Source organism: Mustela putorius, unplaced genomic scaffold (genome assembly GCF_011764305.1).
Source record: "Mustela putorius furo isolate JIRA1106 unplaced genomic scaffold, ASM1176430v1.1 tig00003869_pilon_pilon_pilon, whole genome shotgun sequence".
NCBI lineage: Eukaryota > Metazoa > Chordata > Mammalia > Carnivora > Mustelidae > Mustela > Mustela putorius.
The window spans coordinates 15,929,651-15,948,253 of NW_025422021.1; the positions used below are offsets into that span (position 1 = coordinate 15,929,651).

At 35.5% G+C, this 18,603-nt stretch overlaps 1 protein-coding gene across 4 annotated transcripts in view; it reads left to right on the forward strand.

Moving 5' to 3' along the window:
• Positions 1-13,805: 13,805 nt before the first annotated feature.
• SCN3A (sodium voltage-gated channel alpha subunit 3) overlaps positions 13,806-18,603 on the forward strand; it is a 108,633-nt gene continuing 103,835 nt past the window's right edge. For all 4 annotated transcript variants that reach the window (XM_004743978.3, XM_004743977.3, XM_004743979.3 and 1 more), the window contains exon 1: positions 13,806-14,025. The gene's annotated coding sequence lies outside the window, so the exon portion shown is untranslated. The remainder of the gene's footprint in view (positions 14,026-18,603) is intronic.

Sequence of the window (18,603 nt, forward strand, 5' to 3'; positions counted from 1 at the left end):
GGGGTGAACAATTGGGTGAATGTGGCCCTTATTTTCACTACATTTGTATCTTTGGGGTAAATACCCAGTACTGCAATTGCTGGATCATAGGGTAGTTCTTGTTTTTTTTTTTTTTTAAATTAATTTATTTGTTTATCAGACAGAAATCACAAGTAGGCAGAGAGGTAGGCAGAGAGAGGAAAGGAAGCAGGCTCTTCGCTGAGCAGAGAGCCCAACATGGGGCTTGATCCCGGGACCCTGGGATCATGACCTGAGCTGAAGGCAGAGGCTTTAACCCACTGAGCCACCCAGGCACCCTGGATAATTCTATTTTACCTTTTTGAGGTGCCTCCACTCTGTTTACCAAAGTGCCTGTATAAATGATTCCTTAAGCTTCGAAGGTGAGGTTCCTTCTCTCAAGGTACTCTTTTAACAGTGATATTACATATTATATTCTTCACACAAAACACCCTGAGCATGTCTCTGATCCATTATAATAATCAAATAGCACAGATGAATGATGTGATTCTTATCTTGATGTTTCTATTCCTAAGAAATAGGGATAATCTGGTTCTACACTATTATTTATGTTTACAAACGTACCCAGATCAAGTGACCCACAGCCTTGCTTTAACACGTTGCTACTTCCTCTGCTGTGTTCTTAAACCTGCACAAATAAATAAATAAACAGGCTAGATGGAGTAAATTAGTAGTATCTACCTGAAGGCTGGGAAACTGACACTCTTAAAACAGTGAGAATAAATCAACAACTAATATTTATCCAAGTGCTTACAATTGTCCAGCCTAGGCAGAGCACCTGCCTTGGTGTTAACCAGCATTTAACTACTGTGTAAGTGGCTGCCAAGCCCTACTTACTGGCAGGAATTATTTTAGAATCTAAAGTCTGTGTTTGCATTATCAGTCCTTCTATTTGGCTCCCTCCTGAGCCTCCCAGAGCCATGCCTGCCCACCCACTCAGCAAAGCTGCCTGGCACAGGAGCAAAGCACTGTGCTAAGTCCATTTATGTCCCGCAGGACAGCCCACCCTCATCCCACCTGCTCTACTTGAGACTGAACAGTTGGGTCCAGGTGTGCAGTGACCCATAGCAACAGGGACCAAAGCCAGCACCACCTGTCTTGCTGGTTAACAGAAGGAAAGATTTTTCTAGAAGACTACACATAGCCAATTTGGGTAAAATTAATGTCTTTACCTGGAGGAACACTTTGCAAGGGAAGTAAAGGCACTACTACTGTCCTTTACTTTTTTAAAAAAGAAGAAGAAGAAGAAGAATTATTAGTGTTGCTAGAGATAACCTATTGCAAGAAAAATAAGTATGCAGTTGTCCTCCAAAAAACTTTAAAAATACTTAGTGTTAGCTATCAAAGGGGAGATAAGAATCATTTGGGTCTATCCATACAGTTGAGTAGATCTATGGTAAATTATAGTTTCTCTCCACAGAACCAAACTTTGTATGCTTCAAGTTACTTCTTTGTCTTTCTGTTCTCCAGGCTTAAACACTATTAATGTAGATAACATTTCCTAATAGGATTTGTACTCTGTTAACAATTGTGTGTGCTACCCTTTTCATTTTGGTCAATCTTGAGAATCATTATCCATAAACTCTGTATCTTCCATTTTTTAAATTATTTGTCTCCACACTTAGCAATTAAAAATTTCTGATATAAGCACTCCTGCTGTCTATGGTTTTTAATTTTACCACTTTTTTCCCCCAAGTTCTAATTAGGTCTCAGATGAAAAATGTTGCAGCATTACAAAATGCATTACCTACTTTGTCATCAAAGAAGTAATCATTGTTTCAGAGATATCTGATTGTAATTTATTTTATGATTTTGTCCCACTCATTTCCATAATTGTTTAAAACATAAACTGTTGTGTACAGAAGACCACATTAGAAAATTTAGAGATTATAAGGATAAGTAAGATATTTATGGTTCCATGAAACTTACAATCTACTAGGTGATTTAGATATTTAACAATTATAATATATGTTTATACATAATAAATGCAAAAAGTGAAGTTCTTCCAAATCCTTTACTGTAAGAATCAAAGCTCAGCGGCCCCTGGATAGCTCAGTTGGTTAAGTATCTGAACTTTGATTTTGCCTGAGGTCATGATGTCACGATTATGAGACTGAGCCCTACCTCGGGCTCCCTGCTGGGTGTGGAGCCTGCTCAGGATTCTCTCCCTCTTCCTCTGCATGTGTTCTCTCTCTCTCTCTCCCTGTCGCTCTCTCAAAAAAAAAAAAAAAAAAAAAAAGTCAAAGCTGTAACTTTGACATTCCATTTCAAAATCACCCCCTGTGTAATCTTGGTCCAGTTACTTGATCTCCTAGAGCCTCAAATTCTACACCTTTAAAATTAAAATGAAGGCAACACCAACACTTACAACATACAGCTACGAGATTAAATGAAAATAACACATGTGAAGCACTTAACACAGTGCCAGTCACTGTTTCCACTAAAAATGAGCAATTTAATATTATGGTCATATATTTTTATGCCAAATTATCAGAGAGGTTAAAGTTCAGATAGAAGAATCAATGAAAACCTAAGAAGCAAACTGATTAAATAGAAACTAATGGCATTGGGTAAGACCTTGGAGACTTCACTTCTGTGTGATTAAGGGAGGGAGAAAATAAATCCTAAAAATAACAGTTTGAATTACCTATCACTGCAGTGGGATGGGGCACCAAAATCAAAATAAAATATGTACATAGAATGTAAGGAAATGTGGTATTTCTTGCATGCCCAGGTTGTAGACACTCAATTGAACTTACTACTTTTGGTCAAGGTTGATGCTATGGAAAGCTAACTACCTGCATTTCTGGGTTGCATCATCTAGTTGCTCAGCAGCCACTCAGAAAAGCAGATTCCCCCTAACTTGAATATTGTGGTGTTTGTTTCAAGTCCAAAGGAGGGAAACCCAGTCTAGTTAGGTATCAAGTAAGAGAAAGGAGAGTTGCAAGGAACTCTGAGAAAGGACACAAGATTTTCAGCAAATGCATCCCAAAACTTGTCCCAACTGCTGAAGCTAGAAAACCAAATAGAAAATAGTAATTTATAAAAGCACAGTGTGAAGGAACAAAGAGGAGGCTAGCATTTGAAAGAATGAAGACAAATTTAGAGAAGCAATTGAAAATGAGAGGTTTCAACAGAGATCCCTTGTGTAGATTGAGAGCAATAGGTATTTGAGAAACGGGAACTTGGGGCCTTTTCTCTAGTAACAGCCTGAAGAGGGACCACGACTTTAAAGAGGAATGGTTGATTTTTACCATCCAAAAGATGTAACCCAGGCACCTAGATTCCCAGCTTCATGAAATATTTTGAAAATTTGCCAAAGACATGAGCCATTGTTTAAATGTTACCATCTTAATAAACCCTCTTGCATGATCATCCAACTTCAAATTACAACCTCCTACCCCACTGACTATTCTAATCCATTTCACTACATTTTAATTTTTATCTACTTAATACTAATCATCTTCTAACATATTATATAATTAGTTTATTATAATTATCATTTATTGTCTGTATCTTCTCTACCCATAAAAACAAGCTTCAGGAAGGCAGGGATCTTTGTCTTTTTCACTGACATATTCCAAGCACCAAAAGCAGTTCCTATCAAACAGCAGACACTCAATAATATTTATTGAATAACTGAACTATCACAACCTATGCAAATATATGACCAAAGATTGACCCCCTCACCTCCGTCTTCATGTCTCAGTCCCATACAAGACTCTGGAACTTTGATATGATGGGTAGAGTTGCCCTGGTAATCACTGAAGTTGAAATTATAATCAGTACTATTTTTCACATGCCTGAACATAGATTGAAATTCACATATACAATATAAACTCTGTAATATCTTTCAAATCCAAATTCTTTTGTCAATCTCCACTTTTATCTGCTTATGCATACCGTTATTTTCTCAGGTCTACAACAGTAACATTCCATGTTTTCTCTGCCTTTCCTCTTGGCCTCTGTTTATTAGATACAGTAGTCTGGTTTCTTTTCCAGATTTTTCTTCATTAGCATCTCCCAATTCCTCCTCCCCATTGCCTATCTTCATACTTTTCTTAACAACTACTCTCCCTGCCCACAGCACATTGGAAAGTTGCATTAGCCTCTTTACTTTTGTAAGCTTAGAGCAATTTTCTGAAATATGAATATATAATTTCAATTATGATTACTCTGGTTAAAAAATGATTCCTTTGATTTCTTTCCTCCACTAATAAAATGAACATACAAACTGTGAAGGATTTTTTGGGGGCTAAATTCCTCCTTTAAAATTGATAATCTAAAATAAAAGTTTTCATAAAATAAAATTTTTGTAGGCTTCCATAAAATAAAGTTTTTCAAAGATTTACACTCTCTAAACTTAGAAGATATATTGTCCAAGCATAGTTTCCTATTTTTAGTTTCCTATCATATGAGGTAACACTGAAAAATGTTAAACAGTAAAAATTTAACATAAGATCAAGTAAATATTTTAAAAAATGAAAGAAAGCCTTTCTTTCAAGTAAGATCAAGTAAATATTTTAAAAAATGAAAGAAAGCCTTTCAAGTTAAAATTTTAAATCTTCCTATACTGACTTAATCATGTATAGATTTGAACATAGTTACCTGTATGCACCAAATTGAGAAGACAGAATGAGAGATTGTATAAGTGAATTTTCTAAGTGCTTGCTTATAATTAACACTAAATGCTAAGAGCTCATGGAAAAAACAACACTGCATTTTTCCCTTTAGCTTGCTGAGCTGGTAGTCTGACAGTGTCACACTAGCAAAGTTTGTGTAGGAAAAAAAAAAAAAAGAAAGAAACAAACTGTTGCTTAGTCACAAAGCCCTAGAGTGCAGAGTGTATGTGCATATGGGTAATTGTCCGGTGATCTTTCCTGAGAGCAGCAGAAAGGTCTATCTCCAATACCCAGACTTATCTGCTTCACATCTGTCTTTTCCTAATGAAACCACATGGTAAACAATGGGCATTTGCAAGCATCTAAGAGTCTTTAGTCATCTGAATGGACGACACATTCTCACTTCCAGTCATTTGTACAATAGTATGAGAGATAAAAGTTATAGTTAAATTGATACTTTGCACATAAGTATAGGTACCACGGTTGTTACACTAGTAGTGAGGTGGAATAAATTTGCCTATCTTTTAAAAACAGAGTAAAATCTTATTCTAACTCTGATATTCAGTGACAAGGCTTTCCTCACTACCAGTTTTCTGAATGGAAGAGGTAATTAGTACACAAAGGAATTCCTAGTCACACAGTACCACCCTATGTGTAACAGATATTTATTGAGCACATGTTATGCGCCAGGCATTATATTAATAAAGAAAAGGATATAAAAAGGTATAATGCTTGCTCTCAAAGACCTCATAGTCTCGTATAAGAGTGTTTAAGAAAAAGACTGGAAACAGATAAGCCAACATTTACAATACAGTTTGAAAAATGCTACTATAGAGTATGACAAAATATAACCAAGTAATAAATGCTACCTATATATTCTGAAGAATGCAGATAAGGATTTGTAAATCATTTATGGAGAGAGCAGGACAGGATATCAAGTTTATTACCTTAACTGAGTCTTTAAGAATAAATAGTAGTTGGCCACATGCTGGAATGAAATGTGAATGAGAAAGGCAATGACAGCAATTTCAAACCCAGGAATAGCAGCTAAAAAGGCACAGTGGCCAACATACCTTCTGAAAATTGCAACTACTTAGTTGTATAGCAACAACATGGAGGGGAATCTATATTAGAAACCACTTGAAAATGGAATATTTTTTGGTTTTTTATAATAAGGGTAAAAATATTTTACTATATTTTACTGAATCAAAGCACACCTTATAGGTTATATTTTGACAGTTAATGTATCTGAGATATTTGCATCTTTGATATAAAATCACTTTGTCTACTGAGTAGACTTTAAATCGACAATTATCTTGTTTTCTAGGCTGATTTTTACCACCATGTGATTTTGCTTTTCTGTACTAATTTTTGCCACCTTAAAAATGTGAAAAGTAGCTATACTTCTCAACTTTTAGAGGTGTTATAAAGTAAAAAAAAAAAAAAAAGATGTAATGAACGTAAAAATATTGCATTATCTCTTATCAGAAGAAGACCATTGTTCTTTTTTATAATTTACAACACCTTATATATGAAACACTGGCAAACATGAGTTAGTTTCAGTATTTATCAGCAGAAGATTAAGATCTAAAATGGACTATAGATATATCTGGATCTATCTAGATATATATCTAGATCTAGATATATATTATTATATATATATAATATAGATATAGGTATATATAGATATATCTCTAGATCTAGATATATCTACCTAGAGATATATCTCAAGATATATCTCTAGGTAGATATATCTATATCTTTATATAATATACCTATACCTTTATAGGTATAAAGGTACAGAGAACATAATGTGAATTGTGTTTACTTAAATTAATAACAAAAATAAATGCAAGCACAGTGGTAGGTAGCTTTGTTGCGAAGGTGACTAAAGACAGAAGCACAGGAAGCTGAATATATGTATGAATGAGCCCTTCTGGAAAAACGCAGGTTCCAGGATCTCTTCAAACAACAAAAAGGATCCATTCCAGACTCCAAAGGGAACAACTGAGGGATAAATAAATGTAAATGGCATGCGGGTATATATTTAATGTCTTTTTAATATCTTAAATGTTTTTAAATTACACTAATAATGCACACAGATGTAATTGCACAAATTTCAAACAGAACAGAAATATAGACAGAGCAAATCCTGAAATTTCCATACATTTCATCCTTTATTCCCTTCCTCCCATGAGAAGTGACAACTGTTAAACCCTTAATGTGCCTTTTTAAAAAAATTCAGTGTGACTCACATACAAAACAAATGCCCCTAACATAAATGCTAGACTCAATTAATGATCATGAATTGAATCCCTGTGCTACCTCCACCCAGGTGAAGATATAAGATTATACCAGCTCCCAGATCAGCCCCAATCTTAACCAATTCTTGCCAAAGACTACCTTATCTCAAGGTGATTCACTATTCTTACTTCAAATATTAAAATTCATTTTACCTGTTTTTAAATTTAATAAGAATAATCACAGTGTCTTAATTATGTGTGTCTGCCTTCTTTCTGCTCAGTGTTATATTTGTGAAATCCGTCATGTTTCAGGGAGGAGTTTTAGTTCCTTCATTTTCATGTATGCACAATATTATGGATTAAGAATATATCAGTTTTGGGGCGCCTGGGTGGCTCAGTGGGTTAAGCCGCTGCCTTCGGCTCAGGTCATGATCTCAGGGTCCTGGGATCGAGTCCCACATCGGGCTCTCTGCTCAGCAGGGAGCCTGCTTCCTTCTCTCTCTCTCTCTGTCTGCCTCTCAGTGTACTTATAATTTCTCTCTGTCAAATAAATAAATAAATAAATAAATAAATAAAAAGATTTAAAAAATAATAATAATAAAAAAAAAGAATATATCAATTTTGTATCCATTCTCTTGTTGATGGATGATGGGGTTCTACTCCTTTGAACAGTATTCAATAATGCTATACTCTTGCATTATACATTCTTATATATATGCACACATTTCTGTCATGTGTATACCTAAGAGTACAACTCCCTGGCTCACAGGCTACATTTAGGTTCAGCTTTAGTTGATAATATCAAACTGTTTTTTCAAAGTGATTGTACTAATTTACATTCCCATGAACAGTATATGAGAGTTTCTATAGCTCCAGGTCCTCACCAATACTTAGCAGTATTAGCCTTTATAATTTTAGCCATTCTGGTAGGTATAAAATGGTATGGAACCAACAATATAATAGTGTTCCTTTAAACACTGTTTTGGAAATAATAGTCTAGGAAACAGGAAAATGTGCCCTGGGTCTGGGAGTTTTATTATAAAGTTTATAGATGTTCTGAAAAAGCATTATTTGGCTATAAAATCTTATGAAATGGAAACAGAGCCAGTAGAGTTAGAGCTCTGTGCACAAAGTTTTTGAAGATCCTGAGGAACCAGAGGCTGAAGGAAGTAAGAGACCAACTCAAAAGTCCTAGCTGACGGTTATTAGTTCTATTCTGTTAATAATACCTATGATTTATGCAAGATATGTTTACAAAGTGTTGTCAAATTCCACCAAGGTTCCAGAAGCCCTACATTTGTAAACAATAACTATTTTTTAAAGATATTTTTTATTTATTTGACAGAGAGAGAGAGAAAGAGAGAGGGAGGTCACAAGTAGGCAGAGAGGCAGGCAGAGAGGGGGGGAAGCAGGCTCCCTGCTAAGAAGAGAGCCCGATGTGGGGCTTGATCCCAGGACTCTGGGATCATGACCTGAGCCGAAGGCAGAGGCTTTAACCCACTGAGCCACCCAGGTGTCCCATAACCAATAACTATTTTACCTAAACCTCCTGCAGGACCCACTTACCAAAGACCTGAAAATCACCTGTCCTTCCACCTGCAAAAGGAACGCATATAAGCCACAATAAAGCTAGAATCATAGCAAATTATATCACCCTTCTGGTCACTTCTCCTTTTTCTCCTTTGTATTTAAAATGTTAATCCTGGGGCGCCTGGGTGGCTCAGTGGGTTAAGCCGCTGCCTTCCGCTCAGGTCATGATCTCAGGGTCCTGGGATCGAGTCCCGCATCGGGCTCTCTGCTCAGCAGGGAGCCTGCTTCCCTCTCTCTCTCTGACTACTTGTGATTTCTCTCTGTCAAATAAATAAATAAATAAATTAAAAAAAAATGTTAATCCTGCTCACATAATGAACTATAGCAAAAAAAGAGTGAAGAACTTTTTACTGACATTTATTTTTCTTTTTGCTGTAAGGTATATTGGCACAATAATTATCATTTCTTTTTCTTGTCTTATTCAACCAATATTAAAATGTGGCCTAGATCAGTTCAACATTCAAAAATGAATTAACGCAGGGTGCCCGGGTGGCGCAGTTGATTAAGTGTCCAACTCTTGGTTTTGGCTCAGGTCATGATTCCAGGGACGTGAGATCAAGTCCCACATCAGGCTCTACATTCAACACAGAGTCTGCTTGAGATTCTCTCTCCCTCTCCCTCTGCCCCACCTGCTTGTGTGCTCTCTTACCCCCACCCCAAAATAAATAAAGAAATCTTTAAAAAAACAAAAACAAAAACCAAAAATGAATTAAAGCAATCCATCACATAAACCGGCAACGAAAAGGAAATAATCATCCCATTTGGGTTTGATACTTACATCAGATTTCCTTTGTGAATATCCTTTGTTTCCACCTTATAATGTGAACTGACTTATTTTCAGCCTCTACAAAAATTTGATTCTGGGATAGGATGTTACTCCTCACTAGGCAGATTCACAGATGAATTTGAATGTTTTCTGGATATCGTGTCTTTGTCTTCCTTGGTTTTCCTTTTCTTTCTTCCCTTTCCTTGTTTTCTTTGGGGGAGGGGGTTAAGTTAGCTGGAGTATATGCTCAAATGACTTTCCAAAAAAGGACATAGAGAAGCTAAAATTTTATTGATTAGATTATCTGAAATACCTTTGGTTCTCATACGAGATTTGATTTTCTAGCTTGAAACTATAAAACAACGTTCTTTACACCTTTTGATATCCTTCCTTCCTTGTTTCCTACTATCACTGTTAGTAAGTCTGAAGGTAATCTGATTTTTTGTTTTCTTATTTTTTATGTTTTGAAATTTTATAATGCATTTTAATGTATGTTCTTTTACATCAAGTGAATCCTTAGTGAGTCTTTTCATTTCTGGAAATTTTTCTTGTAATGCATTTACTCTCTTTTTTTTTTTTTTTAAGATTTTATTTATTTGACACAGAGAGAGAGATCACAAGTAGGCAGAGAGGCAGGCAGAGAAAAAGGGGGAAGCAGGCTCCCCACCGAGCAGAGAGCCAGATGCAAAGCTCAATCCCAGGACCCTGAGATCATGACCTGAGCTGAGGGCAGAGGCTCAACCCACTGAGCACCCACAGGTGCCTCAATACATTTACTTTTTTTTTTTTTTTTTTTACTTTGGGGATTGATGCTTTTTTTTTTTCTTATTATATTTTCATATCCTTATGTTTAGTTCAACTTTCTAAAAGTTGTCTTTAATTTTTCCTTTCAGACTTCTTATTTTTCCTCTGCTTTATGTATGGTATATATAATTTATGAGCACTCTTTATTATATTATTCTCCCATGATTTCCCATTCCTGCTTCATAGATGCAACATATTTTTATTTCTCCAGGATACCGATTATAGTACATATATATTTACTGTGTCTCCATACATTGTCTTGATTCTTCATATTTACGTTTATACTATTTGTGCATTTGGCCTAGACCTAGGAGACTACCTTTACAAATTGTAAGGTAGGGATGGAAATGAGTAGGAGATATCTAGAAACACTTTATTTTTTTTTCTAAAGATTTATCTATTTGACAGGGATCACAAATAGGCAGAGAGGCAGGCAGAGAGAGAGGAAGGGAAGCAGGCTCCCCGCTGAGCAGAGAGCCCCTGGGACCACGACCCGAGCGGAAGGCAGAGGCTTCAAACCACCAAACGGCCCAGGCACTCCATATCTAGAAACACTTCAAAGTGAATTCTGAATTAGGTTTGGACATTGGAATAATAATTGTTACTCACTGGCAGATCTAGTGAAGCAATTAAAAATATTAGCAATGAATATGTAAATCAGAGGAAAATAATACTACCTGTAAATTATTTTAATTTGGCATTATAATATTTTTATTTTATATGTTTATTATACTCAAATAGTTCTATTAAATTTTTAATGATTCTATTAAATTTGTGTAATTCTATTTTTTATAGAACTGCCTTGTTTTCTTTTTTCCTCAAAATTTCATCCTATGATAATCCCATCTTACTCTGCTTAGAGTAGTTTAAAACACACACACATACATGCTCATACAAAAATCAGCTCCCCAGAAAACACTCTGAGGAAAATCTTTGGAGTGTACAGATATGATCTTTTGAGTGTATGCCCCAAATTGAGCATCAGAATGAATATACTTTTAATTATTATTACTGGTGGGGAAATTAGTATAGGGTGCTAGGGACTGGCAGAATTAATGAACACTTAGTAAAGTAGTGGTAAGCAAGGATACTTTGACTGTGACTAGAGAAAAAAAACATAAAACTTCCCAGAAAATAGAAATATTTCATGACAGAAAACTTACAAAATTAAAGAGTAAAATGTCAAGAATTTTCATTAAATGTGAGTAGCAGTGGTCAAAATTAATAAAAGCTCATTTCCTTTATGCTTCTCCAGGACTCGGTGCATACTGGTGTCATACATCTGGTGATATGACATATGAAGTACTAGTTAATATATTTTTACCTCCCTCCATAGTTTTTTCATCTGTAAAATGTGTATTATTCTTCCTACAGATGAGGGTTAAGTGAATATACTCAAAGTTCTTAGAAGAGTATTTGGCACATAATACTGCATAAACATTGGTTTTTATTATTGTTATTATTAATTTCTTCATTATGCCTGAAGATCTTCCCTCCCCCTCGACTGCCCCCAAATTCTGGACAGATACCAAAGTTATTATTTCCTAAGAGAAACTATCATGGGAAACAGATAAAAGAATCATTAGATTCTTGCATTTTAAATTCAAAGGTTTTGGTCTTAAACGTTATAAGCTAATTTGTGTCTATCCTTCTCCTCAAAAAAAAAAAAAAAAAAAAAAGGTATGTTGAAGAGCTGATCCCCAGAGTCTCAGAAAATACCGTTTTGTGGAAATAGGGTTTTACAGAGATAATCAAGTTGACATAAAATCATTAGGCTGGACTCTAATCCAAAATGACTGGTGTCCTTACAAAAAGGGGAAATTTGGACATAGAGGCAGGCATGGTACAGAAGAAAGACTATGCCATGAGATGTAAGAAAACAGCATGGAAAGATGCAAACAGAGAATGCAGTTATGCTGCCACAAGCCCAAGAATGTCTGAGCTGCCAGAAGCTGGCAGAGGTAAGGAAGCAGCCTTCCTCTACAGATTTCAGAAGGAGCAGGGCCCTGCTGACACCTTGATTTAGGACTTCTACTGTGAGACAACAAATTTCTATTGGTGGGAGCCACGCTGTGTGGTATTTTGTTACTAGGAACCCTAGAAAACTAATCCATTATGTGTTAAGACAGAAAGATTTGAGAGGAAAACTTACAGAACCAGTTCATTACTGGCACAGCAGGAAGAGAGATGGAAGCAAAACTTTCGGGGGGCTGGAAAGGAAATTTGGGGAAAAGCAAGGGAACCCAATCGAAGAGGGTCCCTAATGGGGCCCCCTACATAGCTTGCTCACCTAGGATTAGTTTAAAACATAGAGAGATGAGAAGTTGGAATATTCCAGTGGAGCAGACATTGCGCCTCACTTGGCTGAAGCCCGCAGAGCACCTATGCTCCAAGAGATGAAAACAGTAATAAGAGCTTACAAACCTGAGGTAACTAATGCCTATGAAAGGGGATGCTGCCATGCAAAATCAGATGGATGGTGTTTTGGGGACCAAAGGGGAAGGCTGGTATGTACATCCTGTATGTAGAATCATACAGGATTCTACACCTCATTGGATGCCCCCATAGAAAAGCAGGAGTCTGGGAACCATACTCTCCTTTCTCCACATAGGTAAGCATTCCTGGACTTAAACCATTCCCTGTGTAAGAAGATGGAAAAGGAAAACTGTACATTAGTTTATTATAAACTTGAAATCACTGGGAAAAGCCTCGAGTGACTCAGTCTACCTACCTCTAACTGATGAGATTTATTTTCTGCCATTAGGTAAAATATGGATGGAGTTAAACACTAAGTAAATAACACTTCTTGAGCACATAGCTTGAAAATATGGTACCTGCTATATGTGACTCTTCATTATACAGAAGTTCCTTGATGGCAGGCGCTGTATGTTTTTATCTTTGTCTTTTCACAGCTAATATAGCTCTTAACATATATTAGGCTTCTCCATCAATATCAATATACTTTGACCAATTAATGACAAACTAATAAAATTATAGCTGTTTGCTCTAAAGTAAATATAAAAAGTCAAATAAAATGAAGAGTTTTCTTAGTTGACAAATATCTTCAAATAAACTGACAAAAATATTTTTCATTTTGCTTACGTATTGCATGCTTCAGTGTTCTTATAAGCAACGTTTTCTTAGTATTTTAAAGACATAGATAATAATTGATTTGAATTATCTCACATAAGGTGAATTTAACTGTTCCTCATGTCATATACACATGCCAAAATAATCCACAGATCTAAATTAGCTAGACCTCGCTAAAGTTTAGAATACTTTTCCACATTCAGATAACGTTTCTTGCAAATGTTTTACCAAAAGCAACACAAAGACTAACAGTAAATGTGTATTACACTGTTCTTTACTCACTCAGAAAATAATCCATCCAGCGAGAAGAACAAATTTTCAGGAGGCCAGCACAGACCACAAGAGAGATCTAAAAACATAATTTTCAAACTCATACTTGCAGGTTTTATGTTCATTGTAGTAGATTATGAGTGAATAACCTTTGTAAATGTATAAAAAATATTGGTGAGGTGCAAATAAGTGAGTAGGGAAAGAGTCTCTTTGTACATACTCATATGCAGAGAAATGTTACATTTTACCTTATGCTAAAGAATAATGAGGATGTTTTCCCTTTTGTTCAATTTTGTGTGTCTGCCAGTAGATGGCGGTACCATGTTGAATGCTGTCAGCCTTTTTTTTTTTTTTCCCCCCCTCAAAGCTGTTTTCTGATATATGTTGGGTACCATAGAGTGAATCTCAGAACAGGAAGCGGAGGCATAAGCAGAGAGGATTCTGGAAAGGTCTCTTTGTTTTCTTGTCCACAGAGAAAGCAAAGAAAAAAAAATACTGTAATTAATTTGTAAATCTCTGTGGCCAAAAATCTGAACAACCGCAGAGGAAGACACCTTATACTCTAACCATCTTGGATACGGGGCTTTGTTATGCTGTGATCTGTAAAGCTCTGTTTTATCAGGTAAGCTGGCAAAACATTTAATTATCTGCACCATAGAATCTAGCCACCAGATCGTTTTTCTTACTTTAAACTTATCTTCATGCTGCTATTTTTAACTTAATGCTGGTTTAGTGTAAATTACAGGAACCAAACTCATCATTTGATGGGTAAACTGCTTACTATTATATCCTTTATCTCTCAAAGGAAATAGAGCCTCTGTTAGAAATGGTGACTTATGGTAGAGACTAGGCATTACTGATCTCATGCTTTTGAGACATGCAGATTGTTATGATTCATTGCATTTAAGGAAAATATTTTTTATTGCACAAAGCTGACCTAATGGATTTCATGGTTGTACATCATCTATTTGAATGTCCAGTGTGCCTACTATTTTTTAAACATAAATGTATAGTGAAATTGGAACTATCATTCTTGTGCTTTAGTCTTTTATTTAACATCTTTGCAGGGTCCATGTGTAGAGGGAGTGATAACAATATAGAGGTGTAATAACCTATTTTCATGGAGGGAAAAAGATAACCAATACTAACCATTAAAAAGAGACTTAGCTTTTAATGATAAAACGATCCCTATGTGCTCCATAATGTGTTATTTCTTTTATATTTTAATATGTTCTTTTTTATATTAAGTATTTATCTTTAAATTTATTAACTTAAAGGGAATTATATTTTCTTGAATTATCTCAGAAGCTTGATATATTTCTGTTTATTTTTTTCTGTGTATACTTAACAACTGGTTGTTGTTATTATTATTATTAATTACCAGGGAGAACCACTTCAGCTATTAAACAATTACTTACTTAAACTATAATATATATTTTATGTATTTTTCTTTAAAATATTTTATAGCAAACCACAAATTCTGTATTCAGTTAGCAATTGCATATTTAGAATAAGAAATTATTCTTATAATTTGTAGGTATTAATTGAAAGAAGGGTTTTAAATATCATAAAGTCGTTATTTTTTAATACAACAGGTGGTGTAATGTAGCATATGAGGACAAAGATAAAGGCATAAGTGCTTGTAGGAATTTGCATGAAAAAATTTCAACACAACCACTCCAAGTAGTGTATGTCCTATGTGAAATAAAGACCTCTGATTTTAACCTGGGCTTCCAGTCTGTATGGTCAAAATGGCCTAAGGATAGAACTTGAGTATTTAAAAGCAATCGTAATTCCTAATGATATGGCAAAATATTGACTTCTCAATATTTTACACTGAGTATCAATTATACTCCCCCCAAACATAAAATAGTGGTTGCCTCAGAGAAAAGCCCTGAGTCTTGTGTATTTTGGAAGAACTTCTACCATAGGATATGAAGAAAACTGTTTCTTTGAAAAGGGTTCCCAGAAATGGATGTTAATTGGCTTCAGTGTATTGTATACTCCGTGCTTCTCTACAGGGGACTGCATTTGAGTAACTTTGTTCTATGTAAACACAAGAGCTGGTCTTGATTGAACTGTTTTACATTTATGAATCAATGTTTATATTTCAGCCTTCAATATCAGCAATTTTGTCAGTATAATTGCGATAATCACTTATTTGTCTATATATGTAGTCTGATGTGAAGAGTATATGCACACAGAGTTCTTCACAAAACTGGCTCTTAGAAAATTTTTGGAAATCAAACCTGTTTTGAGTAAGTGATATATCAAGTAAGTTTGGACTCTCAAGAAGACTCTAACAGTGACTTCATTTGTAAGATCAAGAAAAATACTGTAATTTTCAGAAGACCAGCACAGACCACAAGAGAGATTTTTGCAAAACTCTACACGCAAGGTGTAAGGTAATCTAAAAACATAATTTCAAACAGATACTTGTAGGTTTTATGTTCACTGTAGTAGATTGTAAGTGAGTAAGATTTATTTAGTGAATAAGATTTATTTATTTTAGAGAGAGCACAAACAGAAGGGGCAGAGGAAAAAGGAGAAAGAAGCTAGAGCAGACTCTGTGCTGAGTGTGAAGCCCAACATGGGGCTTGATCTCACGACCCTGAGATCATGACCTGAGCCAAAACCCAAGAGTTGGACACTTAACCAACTGAGCCACCCAGGCGCCCCAAGTAAGACTGTACTGTAATTTAATGACGTAGTAGAGATAAATAAGCTGAGCATTGAACTGGAAGGCTCAATTTCTGATTCAAGTTCTGCTACTCATGAGCTATGTCACCTCAGAAAAGACACCATATATCACTGAAGTACATTTTCCTTGCCTGTATGATTATTAGAATCAAAAATATATAAGAACACTTACTGTTTTTAAATTTTTATGGTTCTAATTTATCTGCATTTTCTTCAATTGATTTCTCAGCTTAACTGTAATATGATATATCTTTAACACATACTGAGTTGTATATTACCACTAATGTTGACAGTGGTAATATACACTATCTAAGGAGATAGAAAAATAGAGGACTAGAGATGTTTTAAGGTCCTTGGCCAATTCCTTCTGTGGTGGAAATGAACAGGAAGCAATATGGAGAAGTGAAGAAGAGCAGAGCTGACAGACTGAATCTTATATTCACTATTAAATGACAAAGTATTTAAACTTTCTAAGCCCCTATTACATCATCTATAAAATAGGAAGGAGGGCATCTAATGCTGCAGGACTGTGTAAATAAAGTGTCTGTTCGGTGTTTATTATATATCCTGGGACAGGACTGAATGCCCACCCTCCCCTTTTCCCCGGCCCCCCATTATTCGTGATGGTGATATAGTATCCACCACCACAACAGGAAGGACAGACTGAAACTGCCAAGAAATTCTGTAGCTGAAAATTATAATTCTCATCCCAGAAGAATGAAACAACAACAACGACAACAATAACAAATGTGCTCCCTACAATGATATCAATTAGTGTTAACATCCTGAGCATTTCCTGGGATTTTAAAAAACTTCCATAATACCTTCTAGAAAACCATTCTTTGGCCCAATGATATATTGCCATGACTCCACTTCAAAGGCTTTCTTTTTTTTTAACAAATCAGGGGCAAGGAGCTTTATTTCGCTTGTGCCTTAACAGATACACTTACCAGAAAAAAGTCCTCTTTGAAGATTCACAAAGAAAATTAAGGTTTCACCAAGCACATTTAAATACCCCAAAATTTCTACTATGGCCATCAAATTACGGAGCCTAAATCCCAGAAATGACCACATGTGTTGGCTATGTGATCAACACACAAACTCTCTCTTGCTTAAGTCCTATTAATGATACAATAAAAGGTGGAAAGGCAAATCGTGCCTGATGAAATTGTGAACATACTGAAAAACCTCTACTTCCCTCCAAAGGTTTTCTCTACATGCAGTTTTATGCTCTTGACAGCTCTGTGCTCCTGGGATCTTTGGGAGCTACAGCTGGCATGGCCATTCAGCACCCCAGGCCTCCTAATCCTGCCCTTCAGCCACCCTGGGCCTCTTTACACAGACTCAAGTAACTGCACTGTCATTTTCATCTTCATGGCAGGCAAGATGACTTAATGGGCTCATGACTAGACAGATGTGAGAAAGTTTGGGAGACTTAAAGATATGAGGGGAAGTTTTCTCAATTAAACTGTGCTCTGCCTGGAATTTGTGGGTTAGTCCGTCTGCCTTGATTCTAGGTAACTCCAGCTTTTGTGATTCCTTATCTTTAGGGTTGAAATTAACTGAAAGCACTCATAAATATAAGGATATGAAGACAAATGCAACTTTTTTCCCCACCAAAGAATGAACATGTCACTAGATAGTGAAATTTCTTTGTGTGAGTGGCCGTACAGATTACTTTTTCTCATTATCATTCACGTATAGGAATACTATGAACTCACTGAAGGTTGGGAATTAGGGCTTTGTCAGCTAAAAATATATTATTCATTATACCTTAATACTGATGGTTGTTTTCCAGATTTTCCAAAGCTATGAAGCTTAATTACCTACCTGCCCCTGAAATATAATTTAAGATATTAACAGTACACTTCTGCACTTTTGGGATCTATTTTTAAATTTTGATTAATTTCAACACTAAGTTGTCTTTTGTTCCACTTGAATTTTACCCCAGAAACAATTTTAATGGCAATTCAACAGAAAACCTGGTATCCAAACTGTTACTTCTTGAGGTAGATTTTTGTTTGAGGCAGTTAAAAAATTTGGGAAAGACAAAACCCAATTGGATTATTGCTTGTGCTGCAAGGTCATAATATTTATCTTTGATTAGGATGCTACTTTTTATTTCAGTTTTACCTGATGATATTTTTCACCCTGGGGTAGAGTTAACACATTCTTCAGATACATCTTAATGGAATATTAACAAGTGTAGATACCTATATCAGAGCAGAATAGTGTTAATTTTCTTTTACTTGATAATGTGGTAATAGAGAAAATCTGGCTCTCCTATTATGCAAAGACATACTTTGTTCTATGAACTGCCTGACAAGTATCAACTCTTGGGGTACCTAAAATTTGAAACTACACCCAGACGTATAATTAGCCACAGTAGAAAAATTCTTTAAAATTTGTATGAATGCCTCCTGGATACCGCAAGTTTTAATGTGCCCTATTTATTGATTTTTTTTTATACTCTATCTCTTTTCTTCAGGATTTGAAGTGA